Source organism: Piliocolobus tephrosceles, chromosome 1 (assembly GCF_002776525.5).
Source record: "Piliocolobus tephrosceles isolate RC106 chromosome 1, ASM277652v3, whole genome shotgun sequence".
NCBI lineage: Eukaryota > Metazoa > Chordata > Mammalia > Primates > Cercopithecidae > Piliocolobus > Piliocolobus tephrosceles.
Window position 1 is genome coordinate 162,558,654 of NC_045434.1, and position 20,387 is coordinate 162,579,040.

The 20,387-nt window shown below is 40.9% G+C and overlaps 1 protein-coding gene across 9 annotated transcripts in view; it reads right to left on the bottom strand.

Moving 5' to 3' along the window:
* Positions 1-20,387, bottom strand: part of FGGY (FGGY carbohydrate kinase domain containing) — a 448,924-nt gene that overhangs the window by 58,234 nt on the left and 370,303 nt on the right. The window contains exons 16-17 of one of the 9 annotated variants that reach the window (XR_002725457.1): positions 7,801-7,893; positions 5,796-6,512 (exon numbers count right to left, since the gene is read on the bottom strand). The exons of the other annotated variants lie outside the window; for them this stretch is intronic. The gene's annotated coding sequence lies outside the window, so the exon portion shown is untranslated. Of the gene's footprint in view, positions 1-5,795; positions 6,513-7,800; positions 7,894-20,387 lie in introns of those variants that run through there. 9 annotated transcript variants of the gene reach the window in all.

Here is a 20,387-nt window from a genome sequence, read left to right on the forward strand (position 1 = left end):
TTCAGTATGTAATGACAGATAAAGAATTGGTGTACAGAGTAGATAAAGAACTCCTCTAGATCAATGAGGAAAAGACAACCCTATAGGAAAATGAAGAAAAGATATTAACAGGCCATTAACAAAAAAGTACTTGATGGGTATAAAGAGAATGTTCATTCTTACTAGTAATGGGAAAGGCAAAGGAAAAGAACAATGAGCAGTCATTTTCTGCCCCAAAATTGGCAAAAATATTAAACAACTGACAATATCCAGCATTGGCAAAGGTACAGGGACATCATTGGCAGGAATACGAATTGGGACAGCTTTTTTGGAGGACATTTTGGCCACAGCTAACAAAATTTTAAATGCACAAATCCTTCCACTAGAAATTCCACGTTTTTTTGTATTTCTCCAAAAGAAATCCTCATATTTGTATATAAAGAACTACACCAACAAGGATCTTTGTGTCTCAGGTTTTAACAGCTAAACACTAGAAACTACCTAAAGGTCTATCAACACATTGGTTACACAGTTTTTTATATATGCAGATTCTGGAATTACTGTTATCACGGGGCAGCTTTATATGTATTAATATATTCCAAAGTATCTTGTAGATAAAAAAGTTGAACTCTTTTTCATCCTCTACTATTTAAATACTACAGTATCCCATTATACAATCTCTACTATATGATCTGTATACGTGTATATATATGTCTGTGAATACATCAAGAAGGTAAGACAGGCATACAAAATGCATAATAGTGATTATTTTTGGGATCAGAAGAGGTTTGTGCCTTTCACTTTTGCTCTACATTCCATTGTTCGTGTTTTTACAAAGTAAGTGTATTCCTGTCATTTTTCAAGTATCTAAAGAAAAGCAATTTGGCAACAGAGACAGTAACACTTGCTTTGTGCTCAGGGTTATCTGCTGTTCACCCAGGATTGAGAAATCCTCTGACCCAGCCCCAGGGCTGGGCTTGCTCTTCTGCTGATAGGAATGGTAAGATGCTCAGCCGGAATCTGCCTTTCTCTTATTCTCTCCTGTTTCTGTAAGTGCTCATACATCTGAACATATGCGCACATATACACATTCCTGTCTAGCGCGCATACTCAGAGTAACTACTGAGTAGGCTAGTTCAACAGGCTGAGAACTTCTGAATCATGAACCAGAGCAATTCTTGTCATCTTGATAAAACATGTACACAATCACACTCCAGTACAAAACTACAACAAAAATAACAAATTGTCAGGCCCTATAAGCAGAAGCCTTGATTTAAACCATAGGGTCCAATGGGCACACACTGGATGTGAAGCTCCTTAAATAATGGCTCTGCTAGCCTAAAACATATCAGATGTTCCTTTAGCCTTAGCTCACCCAAGACATAAACTATGTGTTCAGGGGAAAGCAAAGTCAAATGACTCATGACAGAGTTTGTTTTTAGTATGAATTATTTTTTCTGGCTCCTTGCTTTTAAAGACAGATCCTTTTCAGATGGGCTAAAGCAAGGACTGCTGGGAGCTGGGCTCACAAGACTAGCCTTCCTATTCTCCTGCAAGTTAGAAGTAGATGCCCAGGGAAGGAGAGTTTATTTCCCATTATGCTGACTCCCATGATGCACTGCTGCTCCTTTTTCCTTTCAAAACCGTGTAATGGCAGCCTTGTGGTAGCTGGGTGACAAGGTGGAAAGAACACTGGGTTTGGAGTCTGTGGGACTGGAGCTCCAATTCCAACTTTGCCAGTTACTAATTGTGTGATGCTGGGAATGTCACACGGACTTTTCTGTTCTGGGTTGCAGTCTCCACGAAGATGAAATGGGTATAATGATTGTGGTGGGGGCTCAATGATTTAACCTTAGTGCCTGGCACATGGAAGGCACTCAGTAAATAGGACTGGACAGAACCCCTCAGGACAGAGATGGTATCCTATTTACCACTGTATCCCTTGTGCTTGTTGGAGAACAAGGCAGAAAATACCTGAGGAAGAAAGGCAGCAATGAAGGGCTGCAGGAATAATTGTGACAAATAGTAACATTCTTTGTATTTATCATGTGCCAGATACTGTTCTGGCTGCTTTACATGTATCTCATTAATTTTTACAAATAACCCTCTGAGCAGAGGCTTCCTACGTGCAGTATAAGAAAAGGCAACATCAGGAATAGGCAACTTCTCAGACCGCTTTAGAATAACAGACGTAAGTGGGGAAGGAGAATAGCAGCAGTGTGTCCAACAAAGGTGGTTAACAGCCAGAACCCTTCCAAGCGTATGGCAGATAAGGACAGCTTCTTAAGGTACTTCTTAAGGTACTCTGGAGGAGTGAGTGCCCCAGGACAGAGCTGTCATCCAGGGACCATGAAGAAGCTGCGCACCTGGTGCCCATACACATTCAATACCTCTCCCTCCTCAGCAGGTATAACTAAGATGAACACAAAATTCTAGAGCTGATAGAGACTAAATTTAGACATTGCCTGGCATAGTTCCACTTTACAGGTTTGAGGATGGCTAGTTGCTCAATGTCACACAACAAGAGAGTGGTACAGCAAAGACTAGAATCTGGTCCCTACTTTCCAAAGCAGCTTTCCACCTCTGGCATCTAGACCACATTAACAGCCTCTCTCTCTTCTATGCACACCCTTGATATTTTAACATTTTTCACTCATTTGTTTACCCCATAGTTCTCATCTAAGCAATGTTCAGGAAAAAGAGAAATACTGGCTATCAGCTATACGCAGTTCCACTTATAAAGCCCTCCCTAGAATAAGATGAATGTCTGGCCTTTTCTCGCAATAAGTCACTGAATAATCTACTTGACAAGCACATTTTTGATAAAGCTATAGGTCTCCATACGAGTCTGCCTACATGGAAATAATGGGCAGAATGTGGAATAGTGATTTCTCAGGGTGAGTTAATAAAAATGCCTTTTGGCTTTATACCTCTGACATAGTTTGGCTCTGTCTCCCCATCCAAATCTCACCTCAAATTGTAATCCCCACATGCTGAGGGAGGAACCTGGTGAGAGGTGATTGGATCATGGGGGCTGTTTCCACCATGCTGTTCTCATGATAGTGAGGGAGTTCTCACGAGAGCTGATGTTTTAGTGTGGCAGTTTCCGCTACGCTCTCTCTCCTACCGCCTTGTGAAGAAGGTGCCTGCTTCCCCTTCACCCTCCGCCATGACTGTAAGTTCCCTGAGGCCTCCTCCGCCATTCAAAACAGTGAGTCAGTTAAACCCTTTTTGTTTTTAAACTACCCAGTCTCAGGTAGTATCTTTATAGCGGTGTGAAAACAGACTAATACAACCTCCATTTCATGAGCTGCCTCTGTAACATGTGGGAAAAAATCACTCACTGATTCATTCATTTATACATTCATGTACTCATTCATTCACATTTTCATCCAGTACACAATTGAGTTCACCTCTGAGTTCATGAATCCTTTGTTCCCAAGGTTTAAAATTCTGCACACACTCTCTCCCATCTCAGGCCCTCTACACATACATACTCCTCTCCAAACACACACACATATAGACATACACTCACCTTCATTTACACTTCCAAATCCTGACTGGACTCAACTGTCACTTCCTTTGGAACATTTTCTCTGCCTCCCCAAAGCTGAGGCTTAGCACACTGTGTTACGCTATTTTATGGTATTTCTCTTCTGCAATACTGTTGGAAACTTGAGAGCAGGGACTGTATCTTTCTTGCTTGGAATTTTATCCAAGCAGAGATAGATGGGCCTAGTATGAGTGGTTGGCACATAGATGGCACTGAAGCAGCATTTACTGATAAAATGAATGCAAGAAAGAAAAATGACTGAAGAAAGATTATGATATAAGCTCTGTTCTCAGTCAATTTCCAGTGTAGTGGAGAGGCAGACACAAGAAAAAGTCACCATACTTGTGTGAAGTATGATATCCAAGGTCTGTTCAGTGCTGTGGGGCACTGAGGATGAACTGTGCTGGGATTCCACTTCCGCCTTATGTCCATCTTATCTGACTTTGCAAGATAAAAATATGTGGGGCTATGGGTATATATGGAAGATACTCAGGGTGTAACCTTTCTTAGGCCAATTCTCTTGCATGTGTCCCCCTATCCCCAATGCTCCCGGTGGATGATATCTCAGGATGTTGCAATTCCAAATCATTTCTTTGAGTTCAGTGAAACCAGAGTCTGAGACAGAAAACACAAGAGTGCTGGGAACAGAGAAAGGAAAGAAACAGGAGCCCCACAGTATTCCCCTTACTCAACACATTCCAGCCTCCCTGCTCTTTTCGCTTTTCTTCATACAAGTTCAATTCATTCCCACTCCAGGGCCTTTGCACTTGCTGTCCTCTCTGTCATTTGGGACTCACCATGAACACCCCTTCTTCAGGAGGGCCTCTCTCCTGCTCACACAGCCAGCCATTCACACCCAGTCTGTCATTCCATTTTTGCTCCCTGATATCCCTTTGCTTTCTTTCATAACACTTCTTGCCACCTGAAATCAATGTTACTTGTTGTGATTGCTGTTTCTTAGGATCTTCCCACCTGAATGTAAGTTCTGTGAGGGCAGGTGTTGCTAGACAAAGCTAGAGACACTCAGTGAGGAAAGAACACAGGTATCAGACAGTAAAGGAGACCTGCACACTCCAAAGGGAGGGCAGGCTAATGGGGCTAATAAAAGTGACACTGACTCCCAAGCAGTTCAAGGAAAAACTAATAATATAAACTCCTATTGCACACGACCTATGATAAGCTCATGCGCTCCTTTGTTGAAGTTTCCTTTTTGGAACACAGAAGCATTCCGTGAATGTGGGTAAAATTGGGATAATAACAGTCCCTGTCCCGTGGTGACTGAGTTAATTCATGCAAAGTGGTTAGAACAGTGCTTGGCATATAAAAAACATCAATAAACGTTGCCTATCATCATTGTCACCATCATTATTTACAGAGAGATATAACAGGTAACACTGGTCTATAAGAATTATATGCATTGCTGTGCACTGTATTTGCTTTTTCTTTTTGAAATGAATCTTAGAATTTCTACAGTGTACAAAGTTAAACATGTGCCACCTATTTTGAACTTGATGTAGTACAAAAACAGTTTTATAAGAATTGTTTGTCAGTTTTTATATAATCAAAGAATTTTAATGTGTTTGTAATAGATACATTTATGATTGCTTTGATCAAGAATTTAAAAGTTTCATGACATATAAACGTGGAGAAAATGTAAGGGCTCTGAGAAGCTAGAAGAAATAATGATATCAGTGGAGAGTACAAATAGACAAAAAGTCTGAATGACAACTTTATAAGGGTGAATATGGATATAGAATATTGTACAAGGCAAATAGAAGAATTGGAGATGTAAGAAGCAAGATATTCCCACAGGACAGCAAGTCAAAGCAGTCATCACTTCTCTGCAATCACCACAGGCCATGCCTGTTACAAAGGTGAGAACAGCAGGCAAACTGTTGCAAATGAGAACAGGAATTAAACATGTTAATAAATATGATATTGGTTTATTAATAACTTTAAAAATCTGCTAGAATACTGTACGTTACTCCAAGTTTGGCTAGTTCTTTATTTTCTCAAAAAAACCTCTTTTTATTTACCTCCTTTTTTTGTTTGCAGATTGGAAGCCTGATAAGTAGATCTGGAAACGTACCTCGCCCAGGGTACCATGTACCTTCTTTCTCCTTCAGCCCCAATGACCCACAAATACTTTTTCTATTCATGTCAAAAGAGCAGAGGGATTGTTTTTGAGATTTTAGCAGCCCATGCAATGTTCTCTACAGCCCCTAGGTGGCACTATTGCAAAACTAAAAGAAGCCTGAACCGTCAAAAAGAAAAAGTACCTTTAGTATGAAACACTTTCAATAACTATGCAAAAGGCAGACATCATTTAATACAGACGCTACAAACAATTTAGTATCTCTAATAGAATTTTTAATTTCCTTTTAAACTCAAAGGCTCACCCCAAGAAGAAGAAAAATATCATTTTTTAGCCAGAAAAAAAATTCTCAGAACTGTTCTTTCTCCTGACATTTACAATGAAGGACTCAGCTGAAGCTCATGATACTACAAGTTTGTGGTATAACTTCTTTTATAATCGAGATTGACTTGATAGTACAAAATAATTAGCTTTCAGAGTAAAAATATAAGACAGTAAATGAGGGCTGGCTGGAAGGAAAAATGTAGCTATGTTAGTTTGATATTCAACCAAAAGCTATAATCTTATTAAACATATTTAAACATGGTTTTCATTTAGATTTGGCAGTTTGATTAATGGGGATGTATTAAATAATACCTGGCTGCTAAGAGCATATTTAGGAATCAGTGCCACATAAAACATACAACATGTACAATTCGGTTTCATTATTATTTAAGGTTCTCTGTTCTCTTAGGTGTGGGCACACACATATTAAAAATTAAGTACACAAGCTCGGTGTATGCTCAGCGCTTTTAAAGCGCTTTCTCTTTAAACAGAAACATGAAATGGAAAATGAACTCAACTCTGGTGAAAGGTAATGGATTCATCCCTTTGGGGACAGCTGTCCTGTTTATCAAAAGAAAGGGGAGAGGTGGGTCAGAAGCAAGAAAAAAAAATTCCCAAGTGGTCAGCAAAGAGAGAAACCCAACTTCAGAGGGGAGCTGAAATCCGTTTCTACACCCAGGCTTCCTTCTTTGTCACAGCTGAGAGGTCGAACGCATGGTATGTTTAACTATGAGACCATGGGGGAATTGAGATGCTGACTGATTCCCAGAGCATTATAGAAACACTTTGTTAACGGGGGTGTGGGGGTTGCAGGGGGAGTGGGAAGAAGCATCTGTAATTTTTCTGGGCATAATGCTAGGTACTGACCAAGGGGTGGGAACTAGGGGGGTGGGCACGGTTTTGACTAGCTGGGAAAATAGAAAATTATGAAGTGAAGGACCAACTACCATAATAGAGTTCTACTCAGTGTTTTTTGATGAGAAAGAAATGATACATATGACATGCAGAATATTATCAATAAATTAGCTTTCTCTCCTTTCAAATGACATGAGGTTCCCTAATAATCTTTGGGCTGGAACAAGACATCTCAGAGAAGCCAAAATGTCATATATCACATTACATTTCTAAACAACCCAATGGGACAGGTAATAGTAGTGGTATAATATTTTAACTTTGGAAACTATGTTTAAATCCAGAAAAAAGGCCGGGCGCGGTGGCTCAAGCCTGTAATCCCAGCACTTTGGGAGGCCGAGACGGGTGGATCACAAGGTCAGGAGATCGAGACCATCCTGGCTAACACGGTGAAACCCGGTCTCTACTAAAAAAAATTTTAAAAAAACTAGCCGGGCGAGGTGGCGGCACCTGTAGTCCCAGCTACCCGGGAGGCTGAGGCAGGAGAATGGCATGAACCTGGGAGGCGGAGCTTGCAGTGAGCTGAGATTCGGCCACAGCACTCCAGCCTGGGCGACAGAGCGAGACTCCGTCTCAAAAAAATAAAAAATAAAAATAAAAAAAAATAAAAATAAATCCAGAAAAAATACAGAAAGCATCTCATCACTCAGAAGGGAAAAAAAAAGGCATTTTTTTTGATAAAAGTATTATTATCTCTATGTCCAGATTACAGAACTGAGACTCAAAGAGTTTAATCATGTTACCCAAGATCACATATTAGTAAATTTCAGAAGTAGGACTGGAATCCAAGGCTGTCTTATTTGAAAATCCACTTTAAAATCTTCAACTCTCATTGCTTCTCTGTGACTGACTGAAGACTTGGACAGAAGAAACAAAGAAAATAGGGGGTGATGTGGAGGGGCACAGCATGCAATTTTGTTTACCTCTTGTCACCTACTTGCAAAAGACTGGAAGAAGGGAGTCTGATTTCTTCTCAAATACCTCTTCCCATTGCTGCTATTGTCCACAACTGAGCTATCTATTTCCCCCACTGAAAAGAAGTCCCCAAAATGTTAAGCACGCCAAAGTCCTCACAGAGATGATGGTTATAATCAGCAGACCACAGAGAACAAGCTATGTTGCATTAAGAATACAACCAAGAAGGAAGGAAATTCTGATACGTGCTACAGCATGGATAAACCTCGAGAACATTATGCTAAGTGCAATTAGCCGGTCAACAAAAGACAAATGCTGTATGATTCCACTTATATGAGGTATCTAGAGAGTAGTTAAATTTACAGAGACAGAAGTAGAACGGTGGTTGCCAGGCGCTGGGGGAGGGGCAATGCAGAGTTATTGTTTAACGGGTACAGTTTCAGTTTTGCAAGATGAAAAGAGTTCTGGAGATGGATGGTGGTGATGATTGCACAATAATGTGAATGAACTTAATACCACTAAACTGTACACTTAAAAATGGTTAAGATGATCAATTTTATGTTATGTGTGTTACAAACAAACAAACGAACAAACAAAAGAATACAACCAGGACCACCTCCTCCAGTGGTGATTTACAATTATGTACAATGTTCTCTTGCCTGGCACAATATGAAGCATGACCTTCAATATTTTCAAATTTTTGGAAGTAAAGGTACTTTTGTGGTACTTTTCTGGAAAGCAGGATATCTGGAGGTAAAGGTTTTTTTTTTTTTTTTTTTCCACATGTAATTTTACATTTGCATGTTTCATAAGGATGCTCGTCCTGGTTTGATCAGCAATGAGCTCTCTGGCCATGCACAAAGCACTTCCCCTTTCTGAGTCTCAACTTCCTCATCTGTAAAAAGAGGGTTTGTGTAGGATAATCTCTAAGGGCCCTTCCAGTTCTAGTTCAGATTCCTATTTTTCGAAATGCTAATAGTGTCTACACTCTTAGGTACACATTGCTTATAACTAACACTCATCAGATCCTTTCTGTGAGCCACTCGTCATTTCAGAAATACCTGCACTTGCTGCACTTTTCCTGGGGGCTAGACAGAGAGATGAAGGACACAGTATGAGGTAGGCAGACAGAAAGAAGACAATTGAAGGGTGTCTTGGAAGGAGCACTAGACTGGGAGTCTGATGCTATGAGGTTTAGTCCTGGGCCCCTGCCACTTGCTCACCATGTGACTCAGGAAGGAAGAAAGCATTTACTGGGGCTTTTTATGCATGAGGCACTTTTATACACATTATCATACTATTTCATATACTTTAGTAATTCAGGGCCTATCTTCACAATTATTTTCTTTTCCCAAGTACTATCTATAGTATTGATTAGTCATAAAATATTTTTGTAAATTCTGGGAAAAATCTTTTCTTTCTTTTTAAAAATTGTCTCAATCTAGGGAAAAATGTTCATGAAAACCCAAGTTTAATGCTAGGTACATTTTTTCTAGTATCTATTAAAATGAATATTTAACCATTAGAAAAAGAATATCTATAAACCAGTATGTAGAATGCCTGAATGTCACTGGTGGTGTGTGTGTACATTTTGGAAGATGCCACTTGATCTTACTTTATCTCCATTTTTGGCTGCTGGTGCCCATGGAATTCAGCAACTCATCTAATTTTGAACCAGCAGAACTCACAGCAATGTACTGGTTCATATTTCTCTCACTTTTAGAATGAATATGTTCTAGAAAGTTGCATACATAGAACTTCCATGATTTTTAGACTTCATAGATGGGAACACTTCCAAAATGACTTGGGACACTGACATATGGATAGAAAGTTTTTATTTTGCCAAGAAGAAGCTCAAAGTTTTCTCTGACAAGTAATATATATATGAAAAAAACTCACAGGACTTTCTACATCAAATGGTTGGGAGAGGGACATCTCAGGATAATATAAGTCATTTAAGAAGAACAAAATTAGCTTAAGGAAGAATCCATGACATTCTGCTTACTCTCCCCTATTTCTGACTAGTAAAAACCCTGTTATGAACCAGCCACGGTCCAGGCTCAGCACTGGCTAACCACAATGTAATGGGCTTTGGAATCAGGCAGATCTGAAAGTCCTGGCTTTGTACTAACTACATGTACAGTGTTGGGAAACCACTTATCTCCTGTGAGCCTCAACTTTTCATTTGTAAACTGAGGATACTGCTCATTTTCGTCAAGATTAAATACAATAAATTTGTAAGATGCCTAGCACAGTCCCTGACTCATTGAGTAGGAACTCATTAGGTGGTAATGGCCACTTAATAACTCTTCCCACTCTCATTGCATCTACCAAGAAAGGTTGCCATGAGGATACAACATGGAATGCATGGGCAAGTGTGCTGCAAGTTCCTATGGGTTGCACAGCTGTAACTCCTCCTTTGAGTCTCCACTTAGAAGTTATTCACCCTGAGAAACTCTCCTTGACCCACCAGGTTGGGTAAGAAGCCCCTGCTTCTAGTATCAAGGCATCTGTCCTCTCCATCTTTTCACTTGTCACTGCAATAAAATTGGTGGGCAACTTTTCCCTCTCCCCAGTAGGCCCTCCAGAACTCTGAGAGGGTAGGGAATATACTAGTCTTGCTTGTCATTGTTTCTTCACCATCTAGCACATAGTCACTGCCACATACAGAACTCTTTTAATGTATTAAATGGACACATGAATTGATGGAAGGATTAGTAGGAGTTTTCACATCTGTTTTGTGGTACTGCGCTTAATGCTTGATTGTCTTGGCTATGGGCTCACATCAACATTTCCCAACTTTGGTACTTGAAACTTTAGCAAAGTAAGATGCTCCATGAAAAACTAATTCTTCGATCAAGTAAATTTGGGAAACACCATACTCTATATGCCTACCCAACCTGGGAGATTCACAATGCATGTTTACATTTTAAAGTCTTAACAGATGTCTTGCTATGAAGACACCTAGTTACAGCTGGGTACTGTGAAGTGCATCCATAGTCCCAGCTACCTGGAAAACTGAGGAGGGAGGATTTCTTGGGCACAGAAGTTAGAGTACAGCCTGGGCAACATAGTAAGACCCCATCTCTTTAAAAAAAGATGCCCAGTTATCTTGAACATCATAGCAGTTTTCAAACTAAGTTTTTTCCAGAAATACTTTTTAATATATCAAAGAAGACTCTGAGGAATCCTAGCCTGTAGAGACCTTGATCTCTGAGAAAATATTTCTCATGGTTTCTACCAATTCTTTGTCCTGGTTCTCCTTTTCCCATTGAAAACTTCATAGCCAAGGATCAGAGCAGGCATGCATACTGGGCATGACAAAAAGGCTATGTAGACAATGGAAACTTTGAGAAAACTGATAGACATGTGAACCAGTCCAGGAACTGATGAAAAGTATTTTGACATTAACTATGGAGGTCCTCACTTGTATCACATGGAACTTTCAGTTTTTTGTTTGTTTGTTTGTTTTGAGACAGGGTCTCACTCTGTTGCAGTGGCATAACACTGGCTCACTGCAACTTCTGCCTCCCAGGTTCAAGCAATCCTCCCACCTCAGTCTCCCAAGTAGCTGAGACTATAGGCACACACCACCACACCCAGCTAATTTTTGTATTTTTTGTAGAGACAGGTTTTCACCATGTTGCCCAGGCTGGTCTCAAACTCCTAGGCTCAAGGGATTTACTAGCCTCGGCCTCCCAAAGTGCTGGGATTACAGGTGTGACCCACCAAGCCCAGCCAGCTTTCCCAGTTCTGTGAACGTACATGACTTCGATTACTCTTCCTCCTCCTCTTCCTTCCTCTTCTTCTCCTTCCCCTTCTCCTTCTCTACCACCATTACCATTACCACCAGCTTTCACAGTTCTATGCATGTATATGATTTCAATTGCTCTTCCTTCCTCTTCTCCTTCTCCACCACCACTACCATTACCACCATTAATACGTATGACACACTGCCTGTCCCAGGCACCATTCTAAATGTTCTCCCTGCATTAGCTTACTTAATCATCACAACAACCTTATGAGGGAGGTGCCAGTGCTACCTCCTTTTACAGAGGAGTAACTGAAGTGTAGAGAGGTTAATTAAGCCACAGGTTTGTAAGATGGGCAGAATATTTTACAGATTTACACTAAGACATTTTACTGATAGAAAACTGAGGCTGAGCACATAATTGATGTATTCAGATGAAGCAGTCAGATGAAGCATCTGTCAGATGAAGCAGTCTGTAAGTAGCCATATCCATATTCCGATGCAAGCTCTTTCTGGCACATCAAACTGTCTCTTGGTGTTAATAATATCTTATATTTGTGAATAACTTTATAGTTTACTAAGCACTTCCACATCTTTTATTCAATTTAAATCTTCTGACAATACTTAACACAAATATTATCAATCTTTTAGATTGTGAAATTGAATTTCAGAGAGTTCCCACTACTGGTAGTAATAATGATGATAACATTAATGATAACTATCTTCTACTTTTGATGAACTGACTTGCTCAGGGCAACAGAGCTTAGCATGGGCAGATGTGGGGCTCAGACTCAAGTCTTCTGATGCCAAGTCCAGAGTTTGTTCCACCCTTGAAAGATGGGTCTCTCCAATATGACCATAGCACGATTAGCCTAGCTGTGGCAGAGGAGAGAGGTTGACAGCATCAGCTTGGCATTCAGTTGGCGTGGCTTTTAAAGTGGCTTAACATCTGCCATCAATTAGACTTTGTTGCCATGGTGATAGTTTATTATTGCTAGGTTGATAAGACGGCCCATGCAAGAACACTATCTTCCTCTTTTTCCCTCCCACTCTACAGCAAAGGTTCTCTCCCTACCCTTTTTTTCTTGTCTTCTCATCTAACATAGTGGACCTTTTGCCATATGATAATGATATAGCAGTTCCCAAATTGGGAACCCTGTTGGACTCCTGATGATAATCTTTGGAGTTAATGAGAATTTTTTTTTTTTTCCCATTTGCTTAAAACACAGGCTTTGTCAGACCAACTTTGGTTCAATTCATCTCTGACACTTCTTAGCTCTCCGATCATGAACAAATCCCTGGACCTTATTTTTTCATTTGGAATAAGTGATAAGAAAGCCTAACTGGCAGGGTAATTTTGAGAATTTTATATAATAAATACAAAGATGTCAGCACCGAGTTTAGAATGTAGTTATGGGTAAACAAGAAATGACAGCAGTTGTGATATTTAAAATAATAGCAATGATTATTTACAAAGAGGTGAAATGAGACAGAGATTTAGAGTTGGAAATTTGAGTCATTTACTTCCATTCATGTATCAACAATTCTAATTTTTTCTCCAATTGAACCTGTTCTTTTCCTTTATAGCACTTAACCCAAGATATATTTATTTGTTCTTATCTTTTTAACTGTCTCTTTCAGTCAACTGCAGATGTGATCAGTATTAGGACCATAGTTGTTTTGCTTATCATTGTACCTCGGGGGTATTGTTGAATGAATGAACACGTATTTACCAAGGAGCTACTCTATGTCAGGCTGCGTGTTCGCCATTGGAGATACAAAAATCACTTGAGCAAGATCCTTACTCTTGAGGCATTTGCATAAGGGGTCTGTGAAAATGACAAAAATAAAGTAAGTGAGGCCTTCATCTTTGAATCCAAAAGGATTTTTTCTTTACAAATCCAATGACATAAATTGAATTAAATCTTCAGTAATCTTCTAGCACAAAGGATGGATGTGGGGGTGGTATGGATATCTCAAGGCTCTAAGTACCAAAAAGAATTCAGACTGGTAGTGTTAAGTCCCCAAAGTAATCAGACTTTCCCTTTGAAACATACAGTTAAAAAAAAAGAAAAGAAAAGAACAAAAAAGAAAGGGAAGGCTTTTCTGAGGGCCAGCTCATTGACTCCTCCCAGAACAGTCTGATCCCCTCTGCTAGTGAAGCAAGAGGTCAGATCCCCAGACGGAAAATCAATCTCCAAGAGTGGCTGGATAGAATTTCTAATTCACCAGTGCCATGACACGCAGTCTGTTTTCAGCCAAGGAGAATGAGGCCCAGAGGCTTTAGCTTCCCCAATCCACTGTACATTATCAGGCTGAGCTGACACCCCTCCCTGTCTGGAACACACAATGTTTGACAGTCACACAGACAGGCACAGTGATCCCATCGTGAGGGCCCTCCAACCTGCTTTTCTCAAGGTAGGCTAGGCTATTTTGAAGTTACTTTATTATTGAATTACTAACTATCATTATTAAACATTTTAAATATTTTGGGTTATTTCCTTTGGAAAGATCTAGTCCAGTGCTTATGTTCAGCAAACACCCTCCAAGGCTGCCAGGCAGTGGGGAAAGAGGGTATGATGGATAAGCCAGAGACACAGTTCACCTTCTGTTTTATATATTGGCCTCCCAAAGGTTCCACTGCTTTACATTTTTGAAAACCAGAATCAGATTCTTTCAGTTTAAAGATGAGGAAACTGTGGCCCAAAGAGGTAGATCTCTTGTTCCAGATCATACACCGAGTTACTAGTAATAGAACAGACTCTAATGACTGGGGAGTCAGTCTTTGAAAACTTAGACCAAGTGAGAACCGTTAAGGAGCAGTTTAGAGTCAGAGCTAATGTGCACAAGTAAAGTTGTTTCTGGAGACACAGATCAGATTTTACCTGCTAGCGACTTTAAATCTAAGTCCACCCCCAGCAGTGCCACTACTTTAAGTGCCTGGGTTTCTGTGTAACTAGTCACAGGTGGCTGCCTTCTTAGCCAGCTTCAGGGAGATTACAAATTCTCTGTAAAACTTCACCTCCAGTCTGGTACAACACACATGTATCCAGCACCAACTACTGGCTAAGGACGAGTAAGACTTGGACCCTTATATGGAAGCTCACACTTGAGTGAGATCAGCAAATATGGCAACATCTAAGGCAAGAGATGGGCACATGGGGGTAGGGCCGTGTAGAGGTGGGCCTGACCAAGATGAGTTTCCCAAAGGAACTTTATAGAGATGGGTTTCAGTATTTAGAGTGAACAGACCAGAGTCAGAATCTGGGTTTGTATCTGAGCTTCACCTCTTACCAGCTATGTAACCTTGGGAAAGCGTGTGGCCTCTTGGCGATTCAGGTTCCTTGTGTGCAAAGTACAACTGATATCAGGATCTCATTGGACCGTTGTGAGAACTAAGTGAGCTAATAACCAAAAAGTGCCTAAATGGCAGCTGGCACATACTAAATGAATCCCCTCTATCACTTTTAGGGGCTCCTTGAAGACAGGAGTCCCAGCGCCCCACCATACTATAATATGCTGGAAACTCACTAAAGCCTGTTGTTTCCTAGTCATTGAAACGCTTGCTTCAATTTCCATTTTAGGATTTTCTATAAATTTCTCCTCCAGCCTCTGCAGTGGTTAGTCAATTTACTGAGATGAAGACAACTGCTGTAGTCCAATTATCCAAACCAGTCTGGTTTGTCAAGATCCCTCTTCATCAGAGACGCTGACAGGTGAAACTGAAAGGGCCAACTTGGTAGGAATTTCACTGCCATCAATTCTATCCAACACACAGGCTCCTCTCTAGGCCAAGATGTCAGGGAGGGGGCTGGTGAGGGAGGAAGAAGTAGATTTTGAGCTGGTAGAAAGCAGCTTGCTCCCCATCTCTCAATGACATTGCTTCAGAAGGTGCTTTTCTCCATCCTGAAATTCTCAAATGTGTTATTTTATAACACCCTATACACAAATGAACTATAGTGAAAGAGGATAGCATTTTAGGGACATTTAAAGAATATTCCCTTCTATATTAGAGACTCTTCAAAACTGTGAGAGATGAGTAATAAACTTTTATTATTACTCACAGGCTGAACTAATTTACAAGCTATTTTTCTTAAGCAGAAAGCAGTATTATCTAAGAAGCACTTAATTTTTTTTTTTTAAGTGAGACTATCAGCTTGCAACATTTTTTTAAAAGACAGTTAAAGGATAAGGGAATACTGAGCAAAAAGTACTACCAAGACTGTGATCAAATTCCTGACTGATCTGTTTGTGGTTAAAAACCCCACCTGTAAACAACTGTGGTCCTATCTCTCCAACTTTCTCTTTCACTACTCCTGAACTGGGACCCTTCCCAGGAGTTAACACTGATCTCTGTTCTGTCTGCATCTGTTCCTTTGCTCTCACCAGCACCTCTATCTAAAAAGTCCTTTTCCTGCTGCTTCTCTGCCTGTCCTAAGTTAATGTTTCCACTCCAGCCCATTTCAAGCCCCATTTCTTACACAAAGCCAGGCTTCTCTTTCCTGCTGGTAGTCACTACCAGAGAGTAGATTATGCAACGGCGCTCTCTGGTTTCAGGTCACTTTATATATACTTCTCTAACCCAACTGTCTGTTCCTGGAAGATGGGGAACCTGGCCTTGCTCCCCAACCTTTTAAAAAAATGTCTAGGCCAGATGAGGTGGCTCACGCCCATAATCCCAGCATTTTGGGAGGCCAAAACTGGCAGATCACCTGAGGTCAGGAGTTTGAGACCAGCCTAGCCAATATGATGAAATCCTGTCTCTACTAAAAATACAAAAATTAGCCAGGTGTGGTGGCAGGCGCCTGTAATCCCAGCTACTTGGGAGGCTGAGGTAGGAGAATCACTTGAACCAGGGAGGTGGAGGTTGCAGTGAGCCAAGATCGCGTCACTGCATTCCAGCCTAGGTGACAGAGTGAGACTCGGTCTCAAAAAAAAAAAAAAAGAAATTCTAAAAAACACTTGGTCCTATACTACATATGGTCCAGTTGTTAGATGTCCCCAAGTGGAAAGGTAGAAAGAGCATGTGCTTGGGGACAGAAAAACCTGCATTCAAATTCCAGGTTGAATATGAACGTTTGGTGTGACATTGGGTAAGTTCCTTTACTTTTCTGATTCTGCTTTCTCATCTGTAAAAAATGAACACAATAAACTTTCCACATAAACCTGTTCTGAGAATAAGGTGAATAAGGCTGAATATTGTTTCTGTAAGGTCATTTCTACAAGACCAGGGCAATATGAATTATGTATGCAGTTTTCTTACTATCTGCTTTGAAACTGACAAAAAGCTTAGAAAACTTTGAGGAAGAGATGTGAGTCCAAAAAACATAGGTTCTAGGACATACAGACTTAAGTTGCTAAGACCACTACTTAAGGCCAGGTGCGGTGGCTCAAGCCTGTAATCCCAGCACTTTGGGAGGCCGAGACGGGTGGATCACAAGGTCAGGAGATCAAGACCATCCTGGCTAATACGGTGAAACCCCATCTCTACTAAAAAATACAAAAAACTAGCCGGGCGACGAGGCGGGCGCCTGTAGTCCCAGCTACTCGGGAGGCTGAGGCAGGAGAATGGCGTAAACCTGAGAGGCGGAGCTTGCAATGAGCTGAGATCCGGCCACTGCACTCCAGCCTGAGTGGCAGAGCAAGACTCCGTCTCAAAAAAAAAAAAAGACCACTACTTAATAGCAGTGTGACTTTGGGCAAATCTCTTGCCCTCTCTGAGCCTCCATTTCCTCATTTGGCATATGAGAATAATCACTTACCTATTATAGTGACTTACCTAGAATAGTGAATGGTCCAGGGCTCTGGCTCAAGAAAGAGGTGTTCCTTTTCCTTCTTACTAGACACTATCTTGTACTGCGCTTGGCTATGACTTGGAGTCTAGTCTTGTCTCCTCAGAGAGGGGATAAGCTACCTGAGGCTCTGGCCTCAATGCCAAACTCAGTTGGGTGTATAGGCAGTATTCATCAAAGATGCTTAGGTCAATTGATTGTCTTTTGGGCTTTAGTCAAAGTGAATTTCTCTCCATGATAACTGGCCATCCCTTCACCAGTTGGCTTGGCTCATTCCAACATGGAGAGGACGAGAAGTGAATTCTGTATAAGGACTACCTTTTCTTTTAGTATTTAAAAGCAACGATATCAGTCAGAGTCCAGTCAGGGTGGCTGAAGCTACTCTAGGTCTTTGAACAGGAGAAATTAAATATAAGAAATTAGTTTCAGCTGGACGCGGTGGCGCACGCCTATAATCCCAGCACTTTGGGAGGCCGAGGCGGGCGGATCACGAGGTCAGGAGATCGAGACAATCCTGGCTAACATGGTGAAACCCCGTCTCTACTAAAAAAAAAAATACAAAAATTAGCCAGGCATGGTGGCGGGCGCCTGTAGTCCCAGCTATTCAGGAGGCTGAGGCAGGAGAATGGTGTGAACCCCGCAGGCAGAGCTTGCAGTGAGCCGAGATGGCGCCACTGCACTCCAGCCTGGGCGACAGAGTGAGACTGTGTCTCAAAAAATAAAAAAAATAAAAAAAAAAAAAAGGAAATTAGTTTCATTGGTGATGGAAGAAAACTAGAAGCCAAACAGGTTGTTGAAGCCACAGAGGGGTTACCAACAGCAGACAGATGCTACCCCTCTTAGGAATCAAGGGATGACAGGAGGCAGTGGTGTGACCAGAGACAGGAACAGGGAAAAGAAACCAAAGAAAAGCTGAGTGGCCAGAACAGGGACCTGAGAAAGGCTGGGAGCTGGAATCAGATAGAAGATGCAGCTGCTGCTGTAGTGAATGGGAGAAAAGACCTGACTTCTGCCTGCACATCAGTCATTCTCCCACCGGTATCTACCATTGACCAAGCCTGCCCAGAGGACAGGTGCAAGGGAGCCTAGGAAGTGTAATACACAGCAGAGCAGGGGAAGGAGCACTCTCTGAGAGCAAACAGGCAAAGGACCAGCCCAGCCATCTTTCGGTAATGTATGTAAAGCATTAATACAGCATGTGATTTATAGTCAGCTAATAGTAATGATAGTTATCATCATAAATATTACTATAATTTTGTATACCTCTCATTGAGAGTTTATTCATACCAGTAACTGTGCCAAATACTTTCTACATATCATCTCATTTAATTTTCACAACAATTGCATGAGGTATGTGCTCTTAATAGTCTTATTTTTATACAAATAAGTAAGCAGGCTTATAGAGGTAAAGGGTCTAATTTAGTGCACAGCTACAGGATTGAAATATGGCCCGATATATTACTCATAATATGAATCATACTGCTAATAGTAAAAGAGAGGGTACTAGATAAGCTGAACATGAAACTCCTCTCAATTACTGGAGACCTATATCCAGGGCTGAGAGCCTAGAACACTCTGTGAGCATTAAGTTTGCCCTTAAAAAAGTAGAGATTAAAAAAAAAATAGAGGAGAGCAGACCATCTTTCAGGGAAAATATTTCATAGGGTAGCAATTGTCCAAATGGAGAAAAAAATACATCACTTAATGTGGTTTATAAAAGTCCACAGCGTTCTCTCTTAAAGGCACCAGGGTATTTTTGCTATGAGGATGCCAAGTTCAGCAGTCTCTGTGGGCTTGCTGTTTACCGACATTTGATATGCTTCAACATCTGTTGCCCTTCTCGATTGATGGGTGCTTCATTTTAGCACTTCTCTGATGCCAGGCTGGTACAAAGCTTTACTACTGAGGTCCTATGAGACACTCCTAGGTCAGTAACACAACTTTGTTTGCAAAGCTGGCCAAGGGAAAGAATATTCATGGAAAAAGGTGAAGGGACATGCTATCTATCTACCAAACTGGGTATTCTTGGTATCCCTGAGTCGTCAAGTGACATCTCCAAAAAGCTATCTAGACCCAAAGTCAGGTTTCAATGTCATGATCTGGGCTTTCAGCAAGGTGGTATATAATGAATTCTGCCTTCTTCTATAAGAGTTCCATGGAATGATTTCTAAGTTCCTTTTTAAAGAAATAAGTATTTTAGAATTTGGTATAGGGAAAAACGTGCTCTCTTTTAAAGAATTGGTATACTTCTTTGACTCCACATGACTTCACATATTTCCCAGTTTTGCCTTGTGTGGAGTTCAGTCAAAATAACCCCCAGGGGATTGCTTGAACAGGTGTTTGAGGCTGCTGTGAGCCGTGATTATGTCACTGTACTCCAGCCTGGGCAACAGAGTGAGACCTCATTAAAAACATCATAATAACTGCCTAGTCCAGGTCAGAGACCATAGATAAGCCAGATTTGTCCCACAGATATTTGGTGTGGCACTCACCAATCTAGAGTTAAACAATCTGATTTTCAACATCCTTTGCTAGTACTTTGAGTACAAATATTAGTATTGATACTTTTCTAGTACTTTTCTCCTACCTGATACAGAATCAAATTACTTTGTCCTTTGCTGGTATCGTCCCATGTTTTGTGTGTGTGTGTGTGTGTGTGTGTGTGTGTGTATCTTCCTCTTTTTACATTGTTTCTAACTTGTGAGTTTTATTCCAGTAACCTATTTAGCCACTTATTGTACGCTTTCTTAAATCCTTTATGGAAGCAGAGTATGAATGACAAATAAATTGTTCTGTTCGCTAAGCAAAACTGCCAAGATCAGTGCAACAGCTGCATTCCTACTGCATCCTAGGGCTAACGCTCTCTGGTGAGTCACTTGCGCCTGCTCTACCTGCCCCACCTGTCAAAGGGTCACCATAGCTGTAGGCTCTGCCCCACCATTCCCTCAAGCAGAAGGAAAGAACTTCTTCCTCAATAGTGAGTGAGAGGTCTGGACATCCTCGAGAAGCATCTACCCTATTTCTAGCATGTGACATGTAAATGTTACTATACGTGCCCTCCAAAGC